Genomic DNA, 22,872 nt, shown 5'->3' on the forward strand with positions numbered 1-22,872 from the left:
AAATTAACGAAATTGTTTAGGAGACAAAAAATCAAGATCTTAATAAAAGCGTTGAATTTTGAATAATTATCGAGTTCTAATAGCGAATAACCATTAGGTTTCAAAGAAAGCATTAGATAGGTCCTTTAATAGCTACTTAGATAGCAAATACGACTTTTGAATATCTAGTTTAAACCAAAAGACAACAAAAATAAAAACAGGTTATGGCAAAACTCAAAAATTTATTAAAAATTCACTAAAACTTTTTCAGGAGCCACAAAGCCATGAGCTTTATTCAGCTCTATATTAAGTTATTTCTTTTGGCCTCATTTTAAATAACCGGAATCTCTCATTAATTTAAGCTTACTAAAGAAAACAGACTTATTTGTAGGTGGTACAAAGGAAATTTCAAGAAATATAAAACTGGCATTGTCAAAAGACAATCCGTTTTTTTGCTCCGAATCCAAATAGTTAAGCAATAAAATTTTGGCGAAAAAATTCTCACTATCGCGAAAAAAATCATGCGTTTTTGATTCATAAAAATTGATGCAAATTAGAGAAAGCAAGCCAAATTGTTTATTCCAGAACACTTTCATAGGAAGCAGAGTTAAAAATAGCCCTCATCTGTGTAAATTTTGACCGTGTCTCCTATATCTGTCTGTACACGGTGGAAAAATCTCAACAATTTGATGGAAAAACAAAACTTCGCGGTATAAATTTTTTAACTATACATTCTACGTTGGAGGGCTTTCCAACTGACATCTCTTTACGATATATCGATCGGCCAGTACTGACTGATCAAAAAACAGTTTAGCATGAATTACTTTCCCCGCAAATGAGGCTTGGAACAAAAACAAAAATTTCAAAGACAACCCTCAGTGTGTAACATGTTTAGTAATCTGCAACATATCAACCATTCAGTGTGATTTTGATATGTTATTGCTGGAAACGTTCTTCACAGAAACGAATTCAGAGGAAAACGCAGAACCTTTGTTAGAAATACATTTGATAAAGTTCGGTGAGAAAAAAAGAGCACGTGATTTTTTCTATAGAAGAGCAATTTCACTGCTGTTGGTTAGCGGCAGAAGTAATTTCGTCGAGAAAAGGCAGAACATACTTTTTTACGTTCAACATGTTGGTAAACTTAAACAGGTATCGATCTGACAATGAATTTTGACTCACAATTTTTAGTTTTGGGCAATTTCAAATCTCATTCTTCCATTTCCAGATTTTAGTTCTTAGTGTTAGGCAACAGTCACCTTCTAAGGTAGAAAAAAAATCAGGGTAGAGTTGTCGAAAAAAATATAAGCGCACGCTTATAGTGAAGCAGATTTTTGTTCGAATAAAAACCTGAAGCAAAGTTAGCTAGTGCGTCCAGCAACTGGCTGTCCGTTTTTTTTTCGTTTAATAAAACTAAAAAAGTCTAGCAGGCCATTTCCCAAAACACGCACAGTTTAAACACGCACAGTTTGGTTACACATAAAATATTGCAATTTAATTTGATAAAATCCTCAGCAGGTCAATCATTGGGTCTCTGAGTTGTTATCAATTGTAAAAAAAAACAAAATATAATAAAATAATAAAATATCGAGATGTAAGTTTTATATAGAAAATCAAGAAAATTCAAAAAATCAAAACCAAGCAACCAATACATAAAAACTCAATGAGTAAATGAGTACCAAATTGTTATTCACTAACAAAAAGCGTGAATTTTTTTGCTGAGGCTAAGCAGTAGTTGGCAAAATTATGATAAAATAGTGGCAAAGCTCCAACAATTACGGTTTTTATAAAAACAAATATTTTCAAAAGTCATGACAATAATAAGCGTGCACTTCTCTTGGACGCCATTTTGACTTCTCGCTAATAATATTAAGTTATAGGAATAAAAAACAGGAAAACAAAAACTTGAAATATTGAAAATTAAATTATCAATTTGGACATATATCGAATTAAATTAGTAAACAACCAGCAAACTTTCAATTCCAGAGAACTCATTGTAATTGCAATTAAAACTAGATCTTTTTGAAGTTTTGAGAAGATTTTGCCCACAGGATTTATGTAAGTACGACCGGCAAATGCAAACAAAGTGTGCCAAAGAAGCATAACTGAAGCATTTTTGACTATAAAAAGGTTGAATTCAGAAAAACTTAGTCAAAATATTAGCCAAAAGTTTGCACCAAACAGTTAACCATCAATCCTCTGTCTTTAAAATTGAAACCAAAGCTTTATCGTCAGCTATTTTTGTGCTTTCCTGCAAAATTGACAAAATACTAAGCAAAAAATACATCGAATGAACAAAAACAACGGCAATCTGTCAAATGTTTATAAAAATTTACAACTCGGTAACCCGGTTGAAAAACCGCAATTTGAAAAAGATTTCTCTATTCTGTTTTCTAAGCTAAAGGGTTTTCTGATAATACCGCTCACGGCGCTCTACCATGAATATATCGGTTGGCCAAAAGTGACTGAACAAAAAAACGGTTGAGCATAGAGTTCCTCCCCCCACTAAGTTGGGTCGGAACAAAAAGACCAGTTTCAGCGAAATCACCTTGAGCGTTTAACATGATAAGTAACCTGCAACATATCAACCATTCAGTGTGATTGTGATATGTAATTGCTGCAAACGTTCTTCACAGCCATTGATCCAGTGAAACAACCTAGGGAAAAAACTCGGGAAAATGACGTCACAAAAAATTTCCGATGTTACAACAGAACGTAACTCAGAGGCAACGCAACGAGACTGTAAATCAATTTAAAACTTGAAGGAGAGCGACAGTTATTTTGAGATTTCAACTAAAAATCAAATATACAACGATTCTAAGGAAGTTAAAGTTTTTACCTTCAAGATATAGAGATCTGGAGGAAAATGCGGAATGTTTGTTGAAAAGACATTTGATAAAATTTGGCCAGGAAAAATGGAGCACGTTAGTTTTTCTATAGAAGAGCGGATTGTCTGTTGTTGGTTAGCATCAGAAGTCATCTCATCAAAGAAAAGCATAAAAATCTTTTACACGCAACTTTTTCCAAAATTTAAATAGGAATCAATCTGAAAATGAGTTTAGATTCAAAATTTTTGGTTTTGCTTTATTTCAAACCTTATTCTTCCATTTTTAGGATATTAGCTCTTGGCGTTAGGTAACAATCACATACTAATATAGAAGAAAATCAGGGTGGTGTTGTTGAAATAAATTAAAAGCGCAGACTCAAAATCAAGCAGAATTTCATCTCATAACGGTATGAGCAAAGTTAGCTGTTGCATCCAGCAATCGGCTGTACATTTATTGTTTTGGTTGTTAAAACTACATAAGGCCACCGAAGCAATTCTGAAACGGTAAACATGCTGAGTGTGGTTATATATCGAATTTTGAAAGTTATCATGATAATGTCCTTGTTATTTCAGTCTAAAAATGAGCTGCCTCGATCGGTTATCAAGAAAAAACCTAAATTAAAATGCGATATTCCTCAATTTTACAATTGTTGACTGTAAAAGGTATCGGGAATATCAGGTGTCAGTCAAAGCGGTTCTGCAATTAATTTCCAGGCACATTTTTTGCTTTGACGGTTCGCGCTGAGGAAGTGACCATAGCAGGTAAAAGTTGCAGAGCGGCTCCTGTAGCTTTGATTCTTAAAGCATATCCATCCTGCCACGTATTGGTTCACATAAAACTCGTCAGATTTAGATTACAAACCTCTGTGGTATTTTTTTGTTAGCTTGATTGTTTCAAAGAGTTCTATGCAGTTACCTATTACTGCAATTCCATATGTTTTTGATTTTTTTCATTACTGATAACAGCTAAAACGGATCAACGTTAAATAGTTGAATGTGGAGCAATGAGTTCAAATTTAAAATCAGAGAAAATGAAATCTGCAAAAGTTTTAGGCAACTATTCTAGTGTCCGTACCTCAATCTTTTCACCCCAATTTCCGGATACTATTGGTTCACTAATTTCAATTACTCTCACTTAATAAAAGTATTCAAATCGGGGTGTAAAATTGCAGGTTTTAAGCAACGACGGTGTCAAATGTTGTGGGGTGTCAAAAACTTGAAATTAAGTTATAGAGGGGTTAAATGGGGAAAATTGAACACTTAGATGTTTCCGCACTCAACAAATCGAAGTTTTCTAATAAAAAAGTGCGACCAGATTTTCTTGCGGCAAAGTTTAGCTGCCACGTAAGCTCTTGTCTAAGTGTTCTTGCCTCAACAACTGTCGAGATCATTTTAGCTCAGCTATTATGAAGTCTGATAACATTAATCAAATACCTAGATAATTTGTCTAGCACGCAGAACTCTAGCACGTACAATGAAAATCTATTCTACGGTAGAAAACAAATTTTTGTCTAATGCTCTCTCTGGTTTTTTAAATCGTAAATCAGCCTAAATTGAAGTTTCTATATAAAAAAACTGTCTTCAGCCCATTAAAAGCACTTGTTGGACGAGTTTGAGGTTATTGGTCTAGAATCGTTAAAAATACCAATAAGTGGTCTTTCCTATATTGCATCCAATATTAGTGGTCTTAATGCATCCCAACTCTTCCCCTTGAAATTGTAGCCCTCAACTAAACTTGGACATTTTTGGTGTAAATAAGGTAACTTGGCCAAACCACAATTAAACTGGGGGGGGGGGGGGGGGTAATTGTAGAGACCCCCTTAATAAGGTACTGACTTTACCTGTTTGCTCAGTTAAAGGCTATACAAATCGCTTCCTTTGTCTCACATAATTGGCCGACCTGCTTTCGTAATCAGCCAGCAATCTCTCCCTCTCGTATCGCAATTAATATTCGACGTGCACTCTTCCCATCCGGGGCATTATTTGTCAAAAGAAGAACTGATTACTGATTTATTCCCCAGCGATGGAACAGGTAATTCTTTCAGGAGATAAGCAATGTGTCACGAATAGGAAGAAACAAAAAGAAGAGAGTTTATTGGAAGAGCCCGCGGCGCGCAAGATTAAAACGGTGAAAGGGGGCGCTTTTTCCCCTTAAATCTTCTTTGTTCTTTTATTATGTCCCAACATTAAACATGAGGGAATGACTTTTGACTACTACCCTTCAGACAGAAAGAAAAACATCTAAAAATGCTGTTTGCTTTTAGAAACTAAATGAAAGACGTCTTCGCAATCATACTTCTTTTATCTCAATAAAACAAAATTGTTTTAATCAGTGAAAAAAGTGATCACAACTACTGAAAAATTGTTGCTTCTAATTTTTACCATACTTTTTTTACCGGGTTGCCGGTCATACAAAAATCACCGGTAATCACACAAAGATTGCATATGATTTCCCGGTAATTATAAAATGGTCATACACATTTTTAAAGGATAATTAATCAGCCATAATTGTGACGTCATTTCGCCTGAAGTAAGTAAGATAGATATAGATTTCAGTTCTAATTATCCCCAACATGATATTGCATTTTCTGATAATTGTTCAAGCTTCCACAAAAAGTGTGATATCCGGGTAATCATACCAGAATCATAAACTAAAAATGAACTACTTTTGGAAATCAAATAAAAAGAACAGCAATCACGTTTTATCATTTCTCAGAGGCTCCCACGTTGAGGTGTACGTTAATGGTGCAACCCATCCAGCGAAAATCCGCCATGATTAGACCCATCCAGACCGAATTCAGCCATGATCAGTCTCTGGCTCCTTGATAATCATATACTTGAGCTCGTTTTTAAATTCTTAATTGTTTTTACTCGTATTTGAACAGCCTTCCAGACCAAATTCACCCAAGACCAGACTTTAGCTAATTTTCAGCTACAAAATAGCCCAAATCATTACATTTACTTATCGTAACTGAACAAAATATCTCACGTTGCTTTTATTGTGTCAGAAAGTGTGCCAAAACTAAGTAAAATCAGATTATATGCCTAAGAGAAAACTTATTTTTGAAGGAACAAATCAAGAAGGGCACCAATTACCCTCTTCTTGGTTTTGATGAAAAGCTGTCTAATATGCGATTGCTTAAAAAATTGCTCAAAGCGAAAACAAGTAAAAAATTACTACTTCAAAACAAAAGCTCTATCCTAAAATTTGACTGAATTAAATAAAGAAAAAACAAACTGAATAGAAAAAGGCAGCTACGAGTGTAGTTGTCGCCACTTCAAATCAGCTACAAAAGCCATCAGACCGCAAAAAAACCTTGAAAACTGAAAAAACTTAGAATTTGTCAAAACTCAAAAGTGGTCAAAACTGAAAATTTTTATAAGTTGGGTGTGTACAACCAGCCCCCCCCCCGATTTTTGGAAGGGAAACCTGATTGTAAACAACGATTTATATCATTTTCTGGATTAACCAATCAGAAGCAAGTAGCAATGATGTTACAAGGATGAACATTTGATTATTTTAACCCAATTGTTTGAATAGTGAAACCGAAATGTTTCTAGAACCATTAGAAACTGTTGAACAGAGCAGTTGACTCTCAGTTTAGACTAAAACTTGATTCTTTAACAACTTTAGTCTTTTTGCTAGGTTTTGCTAGATCCTAAGATCTTGCGAGTTTAAAGTTAGTTGAGCGTACTTGACGAGAAGTTAGCAACATTACTAATACTAGCTGAGGACTTACAAACTTCAGCACGAGATTCAACATCGATTATCACTAAGGGTTTTTTTGAAACTGAATCAAAAAATATAGAAAATACGGTTGTTGAATATGTCTGAGCGACTAACTCTTTCGACAAAATTGTTAGTAAATCGAGGAACCTTGTGAAGAACCAGGCCGGTGTAAAACTCGAGAACCAGGCTGTAATGTATCGGTTGCACTGAGGTTCTTGAGCAGCCGCAACTTTTGGTCCGACAACCCGGACAACAACACGAACAGCAACGAATCTTTGATTCAAGTTGGTGTTCTAGAACGAAATCTTTACTCTGACTAGCAAAAGTCCAAGTAGACATTGGAAAACAGTCGATTGGAAGACGAGGGGTCAACTCAAGTCGTTAGAGAAAGAGCAACCTGAACTCCTTAAATTGTTCTCCACGCACCTCACCGAGCTAGAAGGCTACCAGACAAAAAACAAAACAATGACTGCTGAAAATGCATATCGAGGCTTCTTCTAGACGTACGACAACTTAGAAGACAACGGAAAGCAGCAGAGGTTACTATTGAAACGAAAGTAATTAGATGCTTTCGACAATGACACCAAGCGTATGTTAGAAGAAAAGAGCAAAATCTTGAGACGGCTAGTGGACCAAGTACCATTTCTCCGAGACAGAGAAAATTTCCGCATAGAATTTGTTGGTTATTGGAAAGACATATTTCGAGGATACAAATCAGTTGAAGCTGCTTGCCTAATTTTGAGCAAACTAACAAACTTGGAGAAGAAGTTTAAAACAGAGCGAGTCCGGAAAACAATTCAAGCAGACAATTCAAGCGAGTCCGGAAAACAGACATTGTGATAGCTTGTGGATTTCAGCGATATTAGGAGTCACTATAGAGATCTGATCAAGCTGTACAGGCACAGCAAAGTTTATGGAAATCAAGCATCGTTTATGTCATCCAGATCGGCGGTTGATAGCACCCAAACGAGACTGTAATTGATAAAGGAAAGGGAGCAATAGAAAACGCTGAAGAGAACGTCGACGTCTCTTCCAGGCAATCTGCTACACAAGGAAACAGAAAGTAACCCACTATTGCCAACTCGCAATCATCAAAAATGTGACAGATCGACGAAATGGAGCTCGAGAACCTAAGAGCTAAGAAAGAGGCAGAGCAACGACTGCGAGAGCGGCAGTTGGAGGTAGAGCAGGAGCGTGAGGAAAGACAACGACGTCGGCAACAACAAGAGGGCGAATTACATTTGCGACAGCATGAGCGAGAGCTTGAAAACGAACGAAAGAAAGCTCAAGCCGACGAAGAGCAAAGACGGATGGAAATTGAACTGACAAAAAGAAGTTCAAGAGCACCCGGGTCACAGGTAGACAACTTAGAAAATGTTGGATCAAGAGGCAAGCTGGGAAGAACTGCAGGCTGGGCGAATTCAGTGGCCCAATAGTCCGGCCCTAGTCGACCACTATCTCCAAATGTTGTGATCAACCCTCCTAAGAATGTCACACAGGACATAATTGACGAAAGTTACAGCACCTACCAGAAAACTACCCCATTGTTCGAGCCGGGTTCAGGAACCTTCTCAACGAAACTGCATATTTCCAGTATTCCCAAGAAACCTGAAATCCCTAAATCAATTAAGGTAACAGAACCACAGACGTTTTTGCCCCAGACGAATTTCCAGCAACACAGACCGTCAGTGTTCCCAAACAAGTAGAGAAGTAAGAGTCCCAAGCACAACTCTTGCAACAGATCGATGGAAAACCAAAACCAAACAGCAGTGATCCCAACCTCCCCACAGGTAATTTACCAACCGATTGGTGATCCGCGAGGGTTACCGAAATTCAAGCTGAAGGATTTCTCAGGAGACCACTTGGAGTGGCACGAGCTTTTCGATGTCCTTGTGCCTCAAAAACGGCTAAACGATACTGAGAAGATGCAGTTTCTCAAAATTAGCCTCACAGGTCAGGCAAAAGCAGCCATTTCCGGATTGGTTTTCAGCTCACAGGCATAATATCAAGCCTGGGACATCCTCTGCAGGAAGTTTGGTAGACTCAGAGTCATAGTCGAACCTCAACTAAAAAATATATAACAGCATTGTCCAGTTAGACATGACAATTCCAGTGGCATTATTCGTTTTGTAAAAACACAGTTAACGTATTAACGCAACTTGGATTTCAGCATGATCTGGAATCTGGGGAGTTCTGTGTTCAGCAACCAGAAAACTTTCCCCTCAACTGAAAGACCACTGGCTACGTCACCTATAGTGTCATCGACTACAAGCAGCAAACCTAATTGTTTTTAAAGACTGGTTAGAATAAACAGCTTTCATACATGAAGAGTTGCTGGCTCAAAAAAACCCTAAGTTTCAAAGCTGCGAAAAACCAAAATCTAGTACTTTTGCATCCAATGCTGATGATCTACTAAATCAAGGAATTCAGAAAGTCCATTCAAAGATGGACAGCATGCAATTTGGAGTTTCGAGAAAATTAAATCAATGAAATTGAACGAGCAACGAGAACATTTGCAGACGTTCAGACTGTTTCAATTGCTTGGACCTTGCCACAGGTCGAACGATTGCAAAAGTAAAACCTTCAGTTTGCCCAATAGTGGAAGACGACACAACAAACTTTTGCACAGTGACTTCTCAAAGATGGAGGCTACAACAGGCGCCCAAGATGCTACGACAGCAGTAGCAACAATCATCACACAAGGATGTCTCATTGTAGTGCGCAAAAAGCTCGTTAATCGAAACCACAGCCTGAGTGTTCTGGCAATGTGTGATACAGAATCCTCAGTTTCTTTTGTGGATAAGTTAATCGTATCTACACTGCTGCTGCAAGACCAAGAACCTCTTTGTCAGTAGCTGGAATCCACGGATCACAAGATGTCAAGACCAAAATAAGGTCGATAGCGGTTTCAGCACACGAGAAGTCTCGACCATTGCCAATATTGCAATTTTATGTTCATGAGAATTTGAAGTTGGGTGACCAGATTGTAGATCTGCAACGTTTGAAAGCTTGCAACCCAGATTTGAGGAACTTGCCAAATCAGAGCTACAATCAAAACGGTGTTGAAGTAATTCTTGGACAAAACTGCTAAAACATCCATCATCCAATAGAATTCATGGAGTCAAACGATAAAACTGCACCACGGGCAGTGAACTCGAAAATAGAACGGACCTTAAGTGATCCCCTACCAGCGATGCAAGTAGCATTTCTTGCTACAACAGCCACCTCAGTATCAGAGGACAAATCAGCAAGTCGATTGAGTAAATGGTGGGACATTGAGTCCTACGCCTCAAACTGTAATGTCAACGGTCATTCGAAAGACGAACAGAGAGCAATCAAAACTTTTGAGCAATCAACTCGATTCACCGGCGGACCACGGTGGCGCGAAAATGACAACTGTGGCGCGAAAATGACAACATACGAAATTGGACAACTGTGGCACGAAAATGAAATTCAGTTAACAAATAACTTTAACTCTGCTATGGCCAACTAAAGTCCTTAGAATGACGCCCAAAAAAGGCTGATACGTAAAGAAAGCGTTATCAGGAGACCATTGACACTGACGTCAAAGCAGGATTTGTCAGGAAAGTTGATCAAGTTGAACTGAACGAAACCATAGACAAGCTTCAATGGTACTTGCCACATCATCCTGTCATCAACCCTCATAAACCTGAGAAGGTCAGAAGATTGTGCAACGCAGCAGCAAACTTCCAAAGTGTGGCCCTCAACGAAAAACTTCTATCTGGACCGGACTTGTTGCAGAGTCTGATCTGAATTATTTTTCGCTTCCGAAAAAACCAAATAGCACTTTCAGTTGACATAGAAGCTATTTTTCTTCAAGTTGCTGTCCCAGGCGATGCCAGCCGATCCTTACAAATTCTCTGATGAGAATTTCAAGAGGAGAAGATAGAAGTCTACGAGTATACACGACACGTTTTTGGGACTAAGAGCTCGCCAACATCTACAATTTCTCTGATGAGAATGTCAAGAGGAGAAGATAGAAGTCTACGAGTAAACACGCCACGTTTTTGAGGCGAAGAGCTCGCCGACTTCTGGGGCGAAGAGCTCGCCGACGCTTTGCGTCAAGTGGCAGCAAAAGATAACGCGAAAAACGACCAATGTGACGCCAGAAAAGTTCAGCGAAACTTCTACATGAACGACTTCCTCAAGTCAGTCAGAACACCTGAAGAAGCGATTGAAATCTTTTAAAAGGTCCTAAACCTTCTCAGCAAAGGTGGGTTCAATTCGACGAAATGGATAGCAAGTGACCAAGAAGTCAAGTCACACATCCCAGAGCCAGACAGATCAACGAAAGTTGTGGAAGGTTTCGAGGCCGAGTCACAATCAACATCAAACCTTGAACTAAACTGGAATGTAGAAACGGACAGTCTCATAGTCTGTCGTCCATCTTAGCAAAAAGTTTCAGAAAACTTAACTCGGAGAACTGTACTATCCTTTCTCTCAGCAGTGTTCGACCCACTTGGGATATTTTTACCCTGCACGATAACGATGCAGTTTATAATCAAAAGCATTTGGGCAGCAACTGGACAAGCATGGGACTAAGAGTTGTCAGCAGAACACTCAAAGCTATTCAGTGATTGGTGCTCTGAGTTGAGAGCAATAAGATCGATGTCGATAAACCGACTTTATTTCGAAAACAGCTGTACAAAATTGAGACTACACATTTTTGCAGACGCGTCAGAAGAAGCAATGTGCATCGTGGCATATCTACAAGAAGAAGTAACGTTGAAACTCACCTATGAGATATAAAAAACGCCGTGTAGCACCTATCAGACACATGACGATTCCGAAGTCAGAACTTCCAGCCGCAGTATACGGAGTTCGCCTCAGAAGGCATATATGGAGAGAAAATGATCTCAGAATTGACAAAATCTATCATTGGACATATCCATCTACGATCTTACAGTCGTTGCAGTCAGCTCACAAGAAACAACGAGTGTTCGTTGCCAACAGAGCAGCAGAAATACTGGAAAACACTTCCTTAGATCAATGGAGACATAACACAGGCATAAAAAAACCGGCAGATATTGGCACAAGAGGGATGTTCATCAAAAGCCTCAAGTAATCCGGGTGGTTAAACGGGCCGGCTTGGCTCCAGTCAGATGAAGAAAAATTGCCAAAGCCGTGGTGCCAAGTGACGAGTTGAACTGAGCAAGCTACCAGTTCTGCAGCCACGGCAACAAACCCAGACCAATTATTCGACTGGAGACAATACAGTAGCTTCAGACAAAATCCATCAAGCAGAACAAATATTGCTTCAATTTGGTCTAACCAAAAGCTTCCCAAATGTTTCAAATTTGATAGCAAACAGCAAAAAGATCTCAAAAACTTTCAATGTTGCCAAATTCTGACCCTCTAAAGAGGAAGAAGGAATAATTCGAGTGAGAGGTCGACTGAAACATTCAAATCTCGATTACAATGCCAAACATCTAATACGATTGACAGCAAAACATCCAGTTGTGCAACTTCTGTTGGAGAGCGCATCGTGAGAATCTCCACGCGGGCACAGATTACTTAAGAAACATGCTCCATCAAGAGTACTGGATCATCGGATTAAGAATTGCATTAAGGAAAATCAAGTCCAGAGTTATCAAATGCAGACACAGAAACGTCAACCCAATTCATCCGTCGATGGCAGACCTACCCCGAAAACAATCCATCCCATTCACCCATACCGGGGTCAATTACAACGGACCCTTTGGAGTTAAATTATTGCTACGTACATTGAAGAGACTGTGCTGCCTCTTCACTTGTCTAACATCCCGAGCAGTACACATCGAAGTAGCACACTCATTGGAAACCGAGTCATGTCTAGCTGCAGTGACAAGATTCATTGCAAGACGTGGCTACCCGAACACCATCATCAATGACAACGGAATGAATTTCGGTGGAGCAGCCAATGAGTTGAAAGTATTCATGAACGATTGGGACAAAGCTAAGATACATAGTGAATTAATATAGAGAAAGATTGTTCGGAAAATCAATCCTCCTGGAGCTCCATATTTTGGTAGAATCTGGGGGAGAGACTAGTTCAAATTTGCAAGAAAGTATTGATTTTAATTTTGGACAACCGAAGTCTCAGCGACGAGGTACTCAGCACCACAATGTGTCTCGTAGAGCAAATACTCAACGCAAAAGCCCTGACAGCAGTAAGCGACGATCCTGAAGACCTGACAGCACGTACAACAAACCAAATCTTGCTAGGACACAAGTGCACCATTCTTGTCATCCAGTGAACGCTAACATGACCTGAGAAAATATTTCGAAACGGCTCAAGCATATGCCGACATGATCTGGAAAGATTGACTCGCGAGTATCTCCCACAATGGAACGAGAGATCGAAGTGGTCAAAAGAACATGTGCGAAACTTGAAAAAAGGCGAGTTAGTGTGGCTAGTAGATGACTCTGTGAAGAGTTGCGGGCACAAACTGGGGCAAATCATTGACATCTTCATTGGCAACGACGGTGTTGTGCAATCATCGAGAGTCAAATTGACACATGGAGAGCTGAACCGGCCAGTTGGAATGTTAGCGCCAGTATTCTACGAGGGTGTTTTCAAGATCATTAACAGGGCTGGCGATGTTGACGCAGCTTAAAACAAGCTAAAAAGTCATCAGATAGCAAGCAATAACCTTTGAAACTGAAAAACCGTAGATTTTGTTAAAACTTAAAATTGATCAAAACTTTAAATTTTTACAATAAAAAATGGAAGAGTTACAGTCCTTTAATACGTCCGAACGACTAATTGTTTCGACAAAGTTGTTAGTAAATCGAACCCTGTGAAGAACCAGGCCGGCGTAAAACACGAGCACCAGCTTGTGATATATCGATTCCGCTGAGATTCTTGAGCAGCTGCAACAAGTGTTTTACAAGTAAAAGCTAGATCAATATTTTAAATCAAATTAAAGAAAAAATTCGGAAAACTCAACGAGGACACCAAAAAAGGGACCTAAAAAACGGACAAATTGTAAGTTTAACGAGGAAAAAATTGAGCTGTTTCCTGTGAGTAGGTCGCCTAAAAATGACAAGTTTATAGATAATTTTATTAAAGAATCCACAACGCCATGAAAACAATAATGTTACCCCACCCCCCGAAGTTATGTAATTGAAAGTATTAAATTAGAAGTCTAATAGAAGGTTATTAATAAATAAGGCAAAGTCGTCATGATTTGTTAATCATATTTTTTGTTTGGAAGCATTTTTTCACGCTGCAAAAGCTCTTTTTTTTTACAAAACTCTCTTTTCAATGAATCTCGTTACTAACAACAATTAAGAGCGGTCCTTAATAAAATATTAAAAGATTCATCTTCGGAATTAATTCTGATAAATAGTCATTAGTGGAGTTAGATGTTGCATTAAAAAAACTTTTACACTGATCAGAGCTAGAAAGCGTTACAAATGTGCAGAATGAAGCATATTTTGAACAGTTTCAATACCAAAAATTCTGCAATTTATTTTTTGTTGATATTGATGTGTCTAGTTTGTTGCAAAGTTTGCTGTAATAATCCACAACAGGGCAATTGCTTAACTAAAATAACATCTTTATTTCTTAAAAATTCCCGTGTAAAAAATGGCGCTAAGAAGAGACAAAAAATGTTTTTTTTTTCGCTTAAACAATAATTACAAAAAATGAAAACCAAAAAAGCAGAAGAACGCTAACGTAAAATGGGCATATCAATTATGAAAATAATTGTTGGCAGCGTTTTCTTTTGGAGTCAAACATAAAACAAGTCTTTATCAATTGAGTAGATGAAAATGGACGAAATCAGAAAATTCAAACTGTTTTAGACCCCGATAGAGATCCGAATTGAAAATCGCCTCACACTTTGTTTGATATCAAGCAGTTAACTTCCTTGCAACCAATTATATAATAGAACAGTCGCTCGAAGGACTTAGTGCCCTGATGAGTGATGAGGCCCAAGGGGAACTAAGATTTACTTCTAACGAATTTAGTGAAATACATGGTACCAAAATGTTGAATTTTTTTTTGAAATTGAAGTTTAGAGTACAGTTTTACAGATTAGTGATAGAAAAGTTTTCTTAAAAATATGCAAGAGTTGAAATAAACCAAACGTCTTTGTCTCTGTTAGCGAGGCAGCCAATTTTCTATAGTGGTATGATTCATGTGACAAAAATTAGACTTCTAATTATGTCTAAGTTCAATCTTTCAAACTAAGCTCTCTGCCTCGTGACCGATAAATCGTACCATGCGTTTTCTAAGTAATTGGTAGAAAACTATTTTTGCATGTATGAATTGACTATTGTACCGTGCAAAGTTGAGACCATGAGTAACCAACCAAGTTGAATTGAAGCCAGGCATTAATCAATGGCGCATCAAAATTAGTGCCGTAATTATTTTGGACCACTTTTCCAATTAGACAAAAAGGAGTGACTTCTCAGCGAACCAATCTTCCACGAACCAATTTGAAACGCTGCCCTGTGAAACCAAAAATTTTTCAAACCACAAAATTCACCTCAGCATTTAAAAAAAGTAATTTCAAAATCTGTATTCTTTATCAAAAAAGAATCACAAGGTGAGAAACTTGCAATCAATTAACATACACTGACAAGCTGATCAATTTAAAATATACCAATTTGTCCAGATTCCGTATTTTCACCTTTTCTTACGAATATAAAAATTTCCCAGAAATATGTGAGCTCCTGAAAAAAAAAGAATTCTGATTTTTAATCTGGAAAAGATCTAGTCTAAATACAAATCTGATGATCGCTTAAGACGTCAAAATTTAATTGGTTTATAGATTCTGTTCTTTATGACTGTACTACGTCCCAATATACAGAGTGAAATGGAGAGTTACCTAATTGCTAAACAGATATAGACAAAAAGGAATCGATTTTAATTATCAACTTCACTACAAAAATCAGAATGAAAAATTAACGGAAATGTAGTAGTCACTTGCTTATACAGCTCTTATCCACTATATACTTTTTGAGAAACAAAATTTAGAAGTACAGACCCCACGGCCAGCCAAATTCAACGGTGCAAGTTAACAAAATCGTTCTACAAATTTTCAAAGTTTCACTATCACTCCGTCAATAAATTTGCTCTTAACTAACGCAACCAAATATAAATGAAACCTATTTTTTGTACTCATCTTAGAGTAGGGTAAAATAATAGGAGTACCATTAGAGTCATGTATTGTTATGTTAGAGTACTGTGATATACATTTTTAACTTTCAGATAACTTTCCCTGGGTCAAAGAATTCAGAACCATACGCACAAGGAAACATTATTTTGAACATCACAAGTTGACTACTGTGCTTAATGGGAAACATAACCACCTAACGTCGGGCGAATTGCTCTCAACCGACCGGCGAGCAGCTGGCTTCGGTATTTCACATTTGCTGGCATTGGGGGGATGAGCATGAGCGGAGTGGAGAGGGGGAGGATGAGCGGCAAAGCTGAAGGGATGGCGGGTTGGAGAGGGGATTCTATACCACCAGGTGGAGGAGGATGGACTGGGGGTGATGGGATTAAGAACAGCCCTTCATACCATGAAACTGTCTCCTCAAATCATTTTTTGTTGAATCGCATTCTTGGAAACTGGTAAGGTGTAGTGCTCTGAGAGCTGCTCGGCAACAACAATGACCGCAGGACTAATACATGTGCTACAAACTTCTTTTGAGAGAAATTAATAACAAAGTTTTTTCACCTGTATATATGGTCAACAATTCTACTTATTTTAGCCACTGAGACCTTCTGCCGTTTACCGATAACAACTAAGCTGATCGAAATTTTCAGTCAAATTTTGGAGTGACTTCTGCAGAGTCACGTAACCATGCTTAAAACATTCACGTGCACATTTTAAATTGCCAAAAGACTGCAGTGCCAGAAGTCAATGTGCCAGAAGTCGCTATCTAGCCAGAAGTTGAATTCCGTTGACTTTCGTCATTTTAAAACGGGCGCGTTTCGTGTTTTAAGCATTGTTAAGTGACTCTGCAGAAGTCACTTCGAAATTCTGACTTAATATCTCGAGGCGCTTCGCGGTTCTCAATAAACGCCAGAAGTCCTCAGTGGTTTTTAACCATTACTTAAAACAAGAAACACGCACGTATTAAAATGACAAAAGTCAGCGGACATCAAATTCTGGGACTTTTGGCTTTTTATCTTCTGGCACTGCAGGCTTTCGGCATCTCAAAATGCGCACGTTAGTGTTTTAATTGTCTTCTTTCTGTTTTTTAGTTTCTTTGAGCTTGACAAAGTCGTTAGAGTTCTGTCAGCGTACTGTAAACCTTTTATAAAGGTGCTCTAAGTAATAATATGACTACAGAATTATAAGAGCTGCAGTTTATCACCTCAAAAAAACCATAGATAGATATGATGAAAACTGTTATTCAATTTCCCACTTTCCCACCCCTTTTCCAACAACGAATTTGAAAATTGGGATCTTATCCGTTAGTGCCCTTCCCCTCGGTGTGTGCATATTACATGCAACCCCCCCCCCCCCCCCGACGCACATGCCACATTTTTACATAAGGATTTACTACGTAATGGCACCTGCTCTGTAACCGGGGTACAATACGTACTTGGGGGGGGGAGGAGGGCACAAACGGAAAAGATCCGAAAATTGAAAAAAGATTCCTTCACTAACCTTATTCAAAAACAACGCTTACTAGAAATTTTTTATTCTTTCTATCTCTAACTGCTTTAAAACAAACAAATAGACACCAAAAATAGCTGGATTAGTCTGCCTGATAAAACTTTTGTCAAAATTGAGCAAAATTATTCTCAAGCGACATGGGAGCATCTGTTTCAAAAAGATCTGGCTTGAGCTTAGGGAGGATCGCTTAGAATTAACCACTTGAGGGGGAAGTAATGGTTACAAAAGGGTTTGATTCAGGCTGTAATTAATTGGCGGCTGGTTTTGGGTGTTGAGTGAGTAGCGAGTGGAGTGGGGGTCGATGGTTGGGGCTCAGTCTTGAAAAGGGCGAGGTGGAGGGGATTGTCGATGGGGGGATTGAAGGAGGATCCAATGCGCGGAAAAATCAATCAACATAACCAATTTTTGCCTTCTCAGCAGCTTTGGTGCATTGTACTTTTAAATATTAGTGAAGTAGAATAGACATTTGCTTGGAACACGTATGGTATAAATCCTGTAGCATAATACCATAATATGAAATCCACTCGACAGGTCGTCAATAGGTCCCTGAGGTCCTAGTCAGGTGATGATCACTACCAGTCTTGGTTCAGTTAATAATATCATTGTACTATCGTGGTTAGGATTAATAAGTTTTTATTTTTGATTGTGGATCGATTAAGACCATAGAATTCTCGCGTAATAGATTAGGTGCATCTTGTTATCGACTTCTACTACAGCTGCTCGTAAGAATAAAAACTCCTAATGCAGTTTTTATTTAACTATGCAGATTTTTTTTCGATTACAAAAACTGAGCTCTGAAAATCAAATCTTAGTACCTGGTCGTCGCGTAGTATCTTAGGATGCAATACGAAGTTGACAACACATACAAAACGTCGGATAAACAGCTCTCAAACGACGTGCGTGGCAATTTGATTCAAATACTGTAGCACAGATAAAATTTTGCGTATGCGTGCCCGCACAATATCTAAAGGGCGATCAGGCCTGATTCGGAAAAAAAATCAGCGAAGATCTCAGGCCTGATTCAGCAAAAACAAGGCAGATTTAATTGAGCACGCCTCACATCAAATACAATAATCTTTTGACATTTTTTATTGACCTTGGGCCTGCAATTTAGAGGATATATAACGAGGATATGATACCTCAATGGACTTGAAGAGAAGAAGCCAATTTTAAGAATTGGCCGAGAAACCTAGGTCTTGGATATTTTCTGCCCAGAGATGCCCCAAGTCTTGGGAGTTAAATCCAAAAATTGCCACAATAATTGATCTTTTTGCCAAAAACTTCAAAACAAGTGCTAAAATTGTCGAGGAGTTGCCATCATTAAAAAAACATCCTATCTTAAATATGTCAATTTTAACTATGCTCAGAGAAACACAAAACTTGGGTTCTGCTCTGTCAAAGACCTGCGACCAGGGTGTGAGACGAAACCTCGCCCTCTGGAGCCCTCGATAGAAGTACTCAATGCTCGGCTATCAGTCACTTTTGATTTTCTATGCTACAATCGACTTTACTTTAGCAACTAACATTACTTCGAAGTGCGCGCAATTGAGCTCACTCAAAAATGAAGAGAAGCATGAAAAAGTCACTTGAGAAGTTGCAGAATATTAGAAAGTGGCAAAAATGGTCAAGCAAAAATTTTGTACGAGAAAAACGCACACAATCACAATATTTACTTCAAACTTCGTCCGAGAGCCATTAACAAGTGCCATTACACTACGCCTCAAAATGTAACTCTGAACTTTGGTATGTTATGAGGACTTTAACTGAAAGTGAAATAGCTTGTCCCAATTTCCTTTTCCTAAAAGTTTTCACTTTAAAAAATCGACAGGATAACACTCAATGGCAGCGACAAAATTTGCACTTTCTTCCAGATAATGCTGCTAATGGCTACAACCAACAACCCAAAAACATAAAACATAGCTGGCAGATTGCCAGAAAATAGCCGCAATAGATTCGTAGATCGGCCGTCTAAAAAAACAGTAAAAAAGACAGACCTAAAAAATGGGTCTTTTCATTGAAGGCTGATCTGTTATGTTTTGATTTAAAATCTGTATAAGTTATTGCTGCCTCTATTAGCTGATCTCAAATAACCTTCATTTGGAGTGACAAACACCCATTTGACCTTATCTCTTTGAATTAAAGTAAATTAAAGTCAATTTTAAAGTGAGGAAGTCATTTTTGAGAGTGAGGTAAGTCAAGTGTGACCAAAAATTTAATCACGCGAATGAACAAAAAAATCGCTCCATTAAGAGCGAAAATTGACGTCACGCATGCAATTCAGTTGAAATTGCATGAACGAATGAACAAAAAGTGGCTGTGACGTCATATGGTCGTAACAAAAATCATGACGACGAAATAAAAAAAACATAGCAGGACAAGTCCTGACGTACAATTCAAAGAATTTTCATTGACTTAACAAACAGCTAGACCTAGAACGGACAATGAGTGATTTGGGAAAACCATTTCTAAAAAAATCTGATGAGAAAACAAAAAAAAACAGAAAATCAGTGTCAAAATGCTGCTAGGGAGAACAAAAAACCAATTGTGAGATATGTAATTTTGATTCTAACAAAAAACTAGGTCCAGAATGAGCTGTGAATGGAATGGGAAAACTATTTAGAAAAAAATACGATTCAAAAAATCGAAAAAACAGAAAAAAATCAGAGTGAAATTGCCGCATGTGAACAAAAATCCTCTACCGAGAAACCGAATTTTTGTTCAAACACCGTTTTCTCACTCTACTTTAAAATTAGAACGAAAAAATTCACGCGGCAAAACCACTCGCTTTTTCCCTCCATTTCCTGTTTCGGCCTGACCAAAATCACCACGCCAATTTGACTTCAAAAATCATGAAAATGTGTTAACAGATCTTAAAAAGAAACATAGCCGGACGAATCCCGGAAACGACTCGATGTGAAAAACCATTTAAACGCCATTCAACTACTCATCAAACAAAATGTGCTTTCATTAAATTATGATTATCTTGATACAAAGTCATGAAACAAAAAGTAAAAACAATAAAATCAAATCTGTTGAAATATGATTAAAAAATCTGATCAAATATTGTTATAAATTGAGATCCCGAAAAAACTATCTCTGCCAAAATAACTTTATCAAAACAACTAGTACTTAAACAAACCACTTATGTGAAATTTGAAAAATTAGTTTAGGCTAAAATTATGAAAAAAAAGCTCTTAAAAATAACTTACACTGAAAAACTGGAAAAAGTTACTACATTTTTTAATATTTCAAAAACATATACATATAAACACAGAGAAAAATTCCCTTCAGCCAATAGAGTATCCAGATGCTCTCAAAACAATAGACAAGTCATAATAGGCAAAGAAAGTTAAAGAAACTTAACAAAAAGCAAAAAAAAAAACGAAAAACTGCAAAATTTTCAAAAAAAATAGATCCAATTTTCGCCATTTTTTTGTCATATTGCTAAAGAAGAAAACGATTCTTACCCATAAAACTGTAACCAATTGTTATTATAACATTGCTCAAGTAGAAGGCGTTTCTTCAATACCCATTTGAGCCAGTAAAACAAAATAATCGTCAAAAAAAAACGCAAAAATTAGCCCGAAAATCAGCAAAATACATTAAAAACCTCCGAATTATCCTAAAAGTCATATTAATTTCCAGAAACCTTCAAACCACTACCGAAACCAGCCTAATATATAAACAAAATCATAACAAAACCTCTTAACCAAAATAAATAAAAAAGAACTTCTTTAAAATGCCGCACGTGAACAAAAAAATTTCGCTCACATCAATTTCTCGCTCTCTCAAAAACAGCGGTATGAACAAAAACCACTCTCTTTTCGCTCCGCTCTTCACTTTTGTTCAGCGCCAAAATCACTCCAATTTTTTCACGCGTTTCGTTTCCCGCTTCAAAAATCACTCCCGCTAAAATTGATTAAAAAAAGGACTTCTCCAATACTACTCTTCGAGTCGTAAAAAAGACAGCGCCCCCAATACAATTCAAATTCTTTGAATTGTAAAAAACCAAGAGCAGGCCAATAATAGCCCCAGCTATCGCTGTGCGGCTATTAATCAGAGTGAAACATTATAGCAAAAATCTACTTTACAACTACTTCCGATCCAATTCAGTGACACAACACAGACACGTTATAAGACTCATGATTCGGCTAGGTGCAGCTCTGTAAACCGTCATAACCCGCAATTAGCATTGCGAGGGACAATATGCCAATAGTAAGCAATCAGATTTGCTTTCATTTCTGTCTAGCTGATATTTTGTGAACAGATCAGATATTATTAGCGTGGACAGCAGTTAACGATTGGACAAGTGATAACAAGCGCAGTTAATAGTGATGAAAAGTCACTCTGGTTCAAAATTAGGCATCATTGATATCACATACAAAACGTCAGAGAAACTGCTCTCGAACGACAGGCGGGGTAATTTAATTCAAGGACTGTAGAACAGATGATAAGTTTTTGTATCTGAGCCCGTATAATAACTAAAGGCCGATCAGGTCTGATTCAGCAAATACAAGTCAGAATTAATTGAGCCTGGCACAAATCAAATACATTAATATTCTCTTGACATTTTTTTATTGTCCTCGCGCCTGCAATTTAGAGGATTTATGACGAGGATATAATAACTCAATGGACGCGAAGAGAAGAAACCAATTGTTAGACTTGGCCGAGAAACCTAGGTCTTGGATATTCTCTGCCCAGAGAGGCCCCAAGTCTTAAGCGTGAAGTCCAATAATCACCACGGCAATTCAATTTTCGGCAAAAAACTTGTACTCAAATGCAAAAAATTGTCGAAGAGTTGCCGTCATTACATGAAAAACATCCCGTCTTGGTCTCTCCCTGCTCAGAAAGGTCCCAAGTCTTGGCTCTTCTGGCAGCGTCTAGGCATCTCTGCCTAGACTTGGCCTCTGGAAAATCTGAATCAGGTCTGATGTTGCTATGGGGGTTTGGTACGGGAGCAAAAACTTCCGACTAGGGTGTGATTCTAAACCTCGTCCTCTGCAGTCCTCGATAGAAGAACTCAACGCTCGGCTATCAGTCACTTTTGATTTTCTATGCTACAATCGATTTTACTTTTGTATAAAAAACTTTGTATAAAAAAACGCACATGTTTACAATAATTACTTCAAACTTAGTTCGAGAACAATTAGTAAGTGCTATAGCACCTCAAAACGAACCTCAGAACTTTTTTATGACTTCAGTTGAAAGTAATAGCTCGTCCAATTTCCTTTTCCTAAAACTTCTCACTTTGAAAAATCGATAGGATAGCACTGAACGACATTGACGGAATTTGCTTTCTTACAGCTAACACAACTATTTGCTACAAATAACTGCCAAAAATATAGATCAGAGTGAAACAGTAGCTAAAATCTATTTTATAATCACTTCCGATCCAATTCAGGGACATTAAATAAATAAATTTTATAAGGCCCATGATTCAGTTAGGTGCAGCTGTGTAAACCGTCAAAATCCACAATTAGTATTGCGAGGGACTATTATGTCATTAGTAACCAATCAGGTTTGCTTTCATTTCTGTCTAGCTGAAATGTGAACAGATCAAATACTGTTAACGTGGCCAGCAGTTAATGATTGGACAAGTGCTACCAAGCCTGGATAATAGTTAAATCTCACTCTAGTTCAAAATTATGCATCGTTGATAAGTCACTCACATTTCCCACTTTGAAGCCCATGTGAAC

At 37.8% G+C, this 22,872-nt stretch overlaps 2 protein-coding genes across 2 annotated transcripts in view; one reads left to right on the forward strand and one right to left on the reverse strand.

Moving 5' to 3' along the window:
* The window catches only part of LOC142344243 (neuronal calcium sensor 1-like), a 67,543-nt gene extending 62,723 nt beyond the window's left edge, over window positions 1–4,820 (reverse strand). Inside the window, exon 1 of the mRNA XM_075395801.1 lies at window positions 4,648–4,820. The gene's annotated coding sequence lies outside the window, so the exon portion shown is untranslated. The remainder of the gene's footprint in view (window positions 1–4,647) is intronic.
* The window catches only part of LOC142344898 (inositol monophosphatase 1-like), a 599,876-nt gene that overhangs the window by 410,113 nt on the left and 166,891 nt on the right, over window positions 1–22,872 (forward strand). The gene's annotated exons all lie outside the window — the stretch shown is intronic.

The sequence above is a fragment of the Convolutriloba macropyga genome, chromosome 8 (genome assembly GCF_964194025.1).
Source record: "Convolutriloba macropyga chromosome 8, txConMacr16.3, whole genome shotgun sequence".
NCBI lineage: Eukaryota > Metazoa > Xenacoelomorpha > Acoela > Convolutidae > Convolutriloba > Convolutriloba macropyga.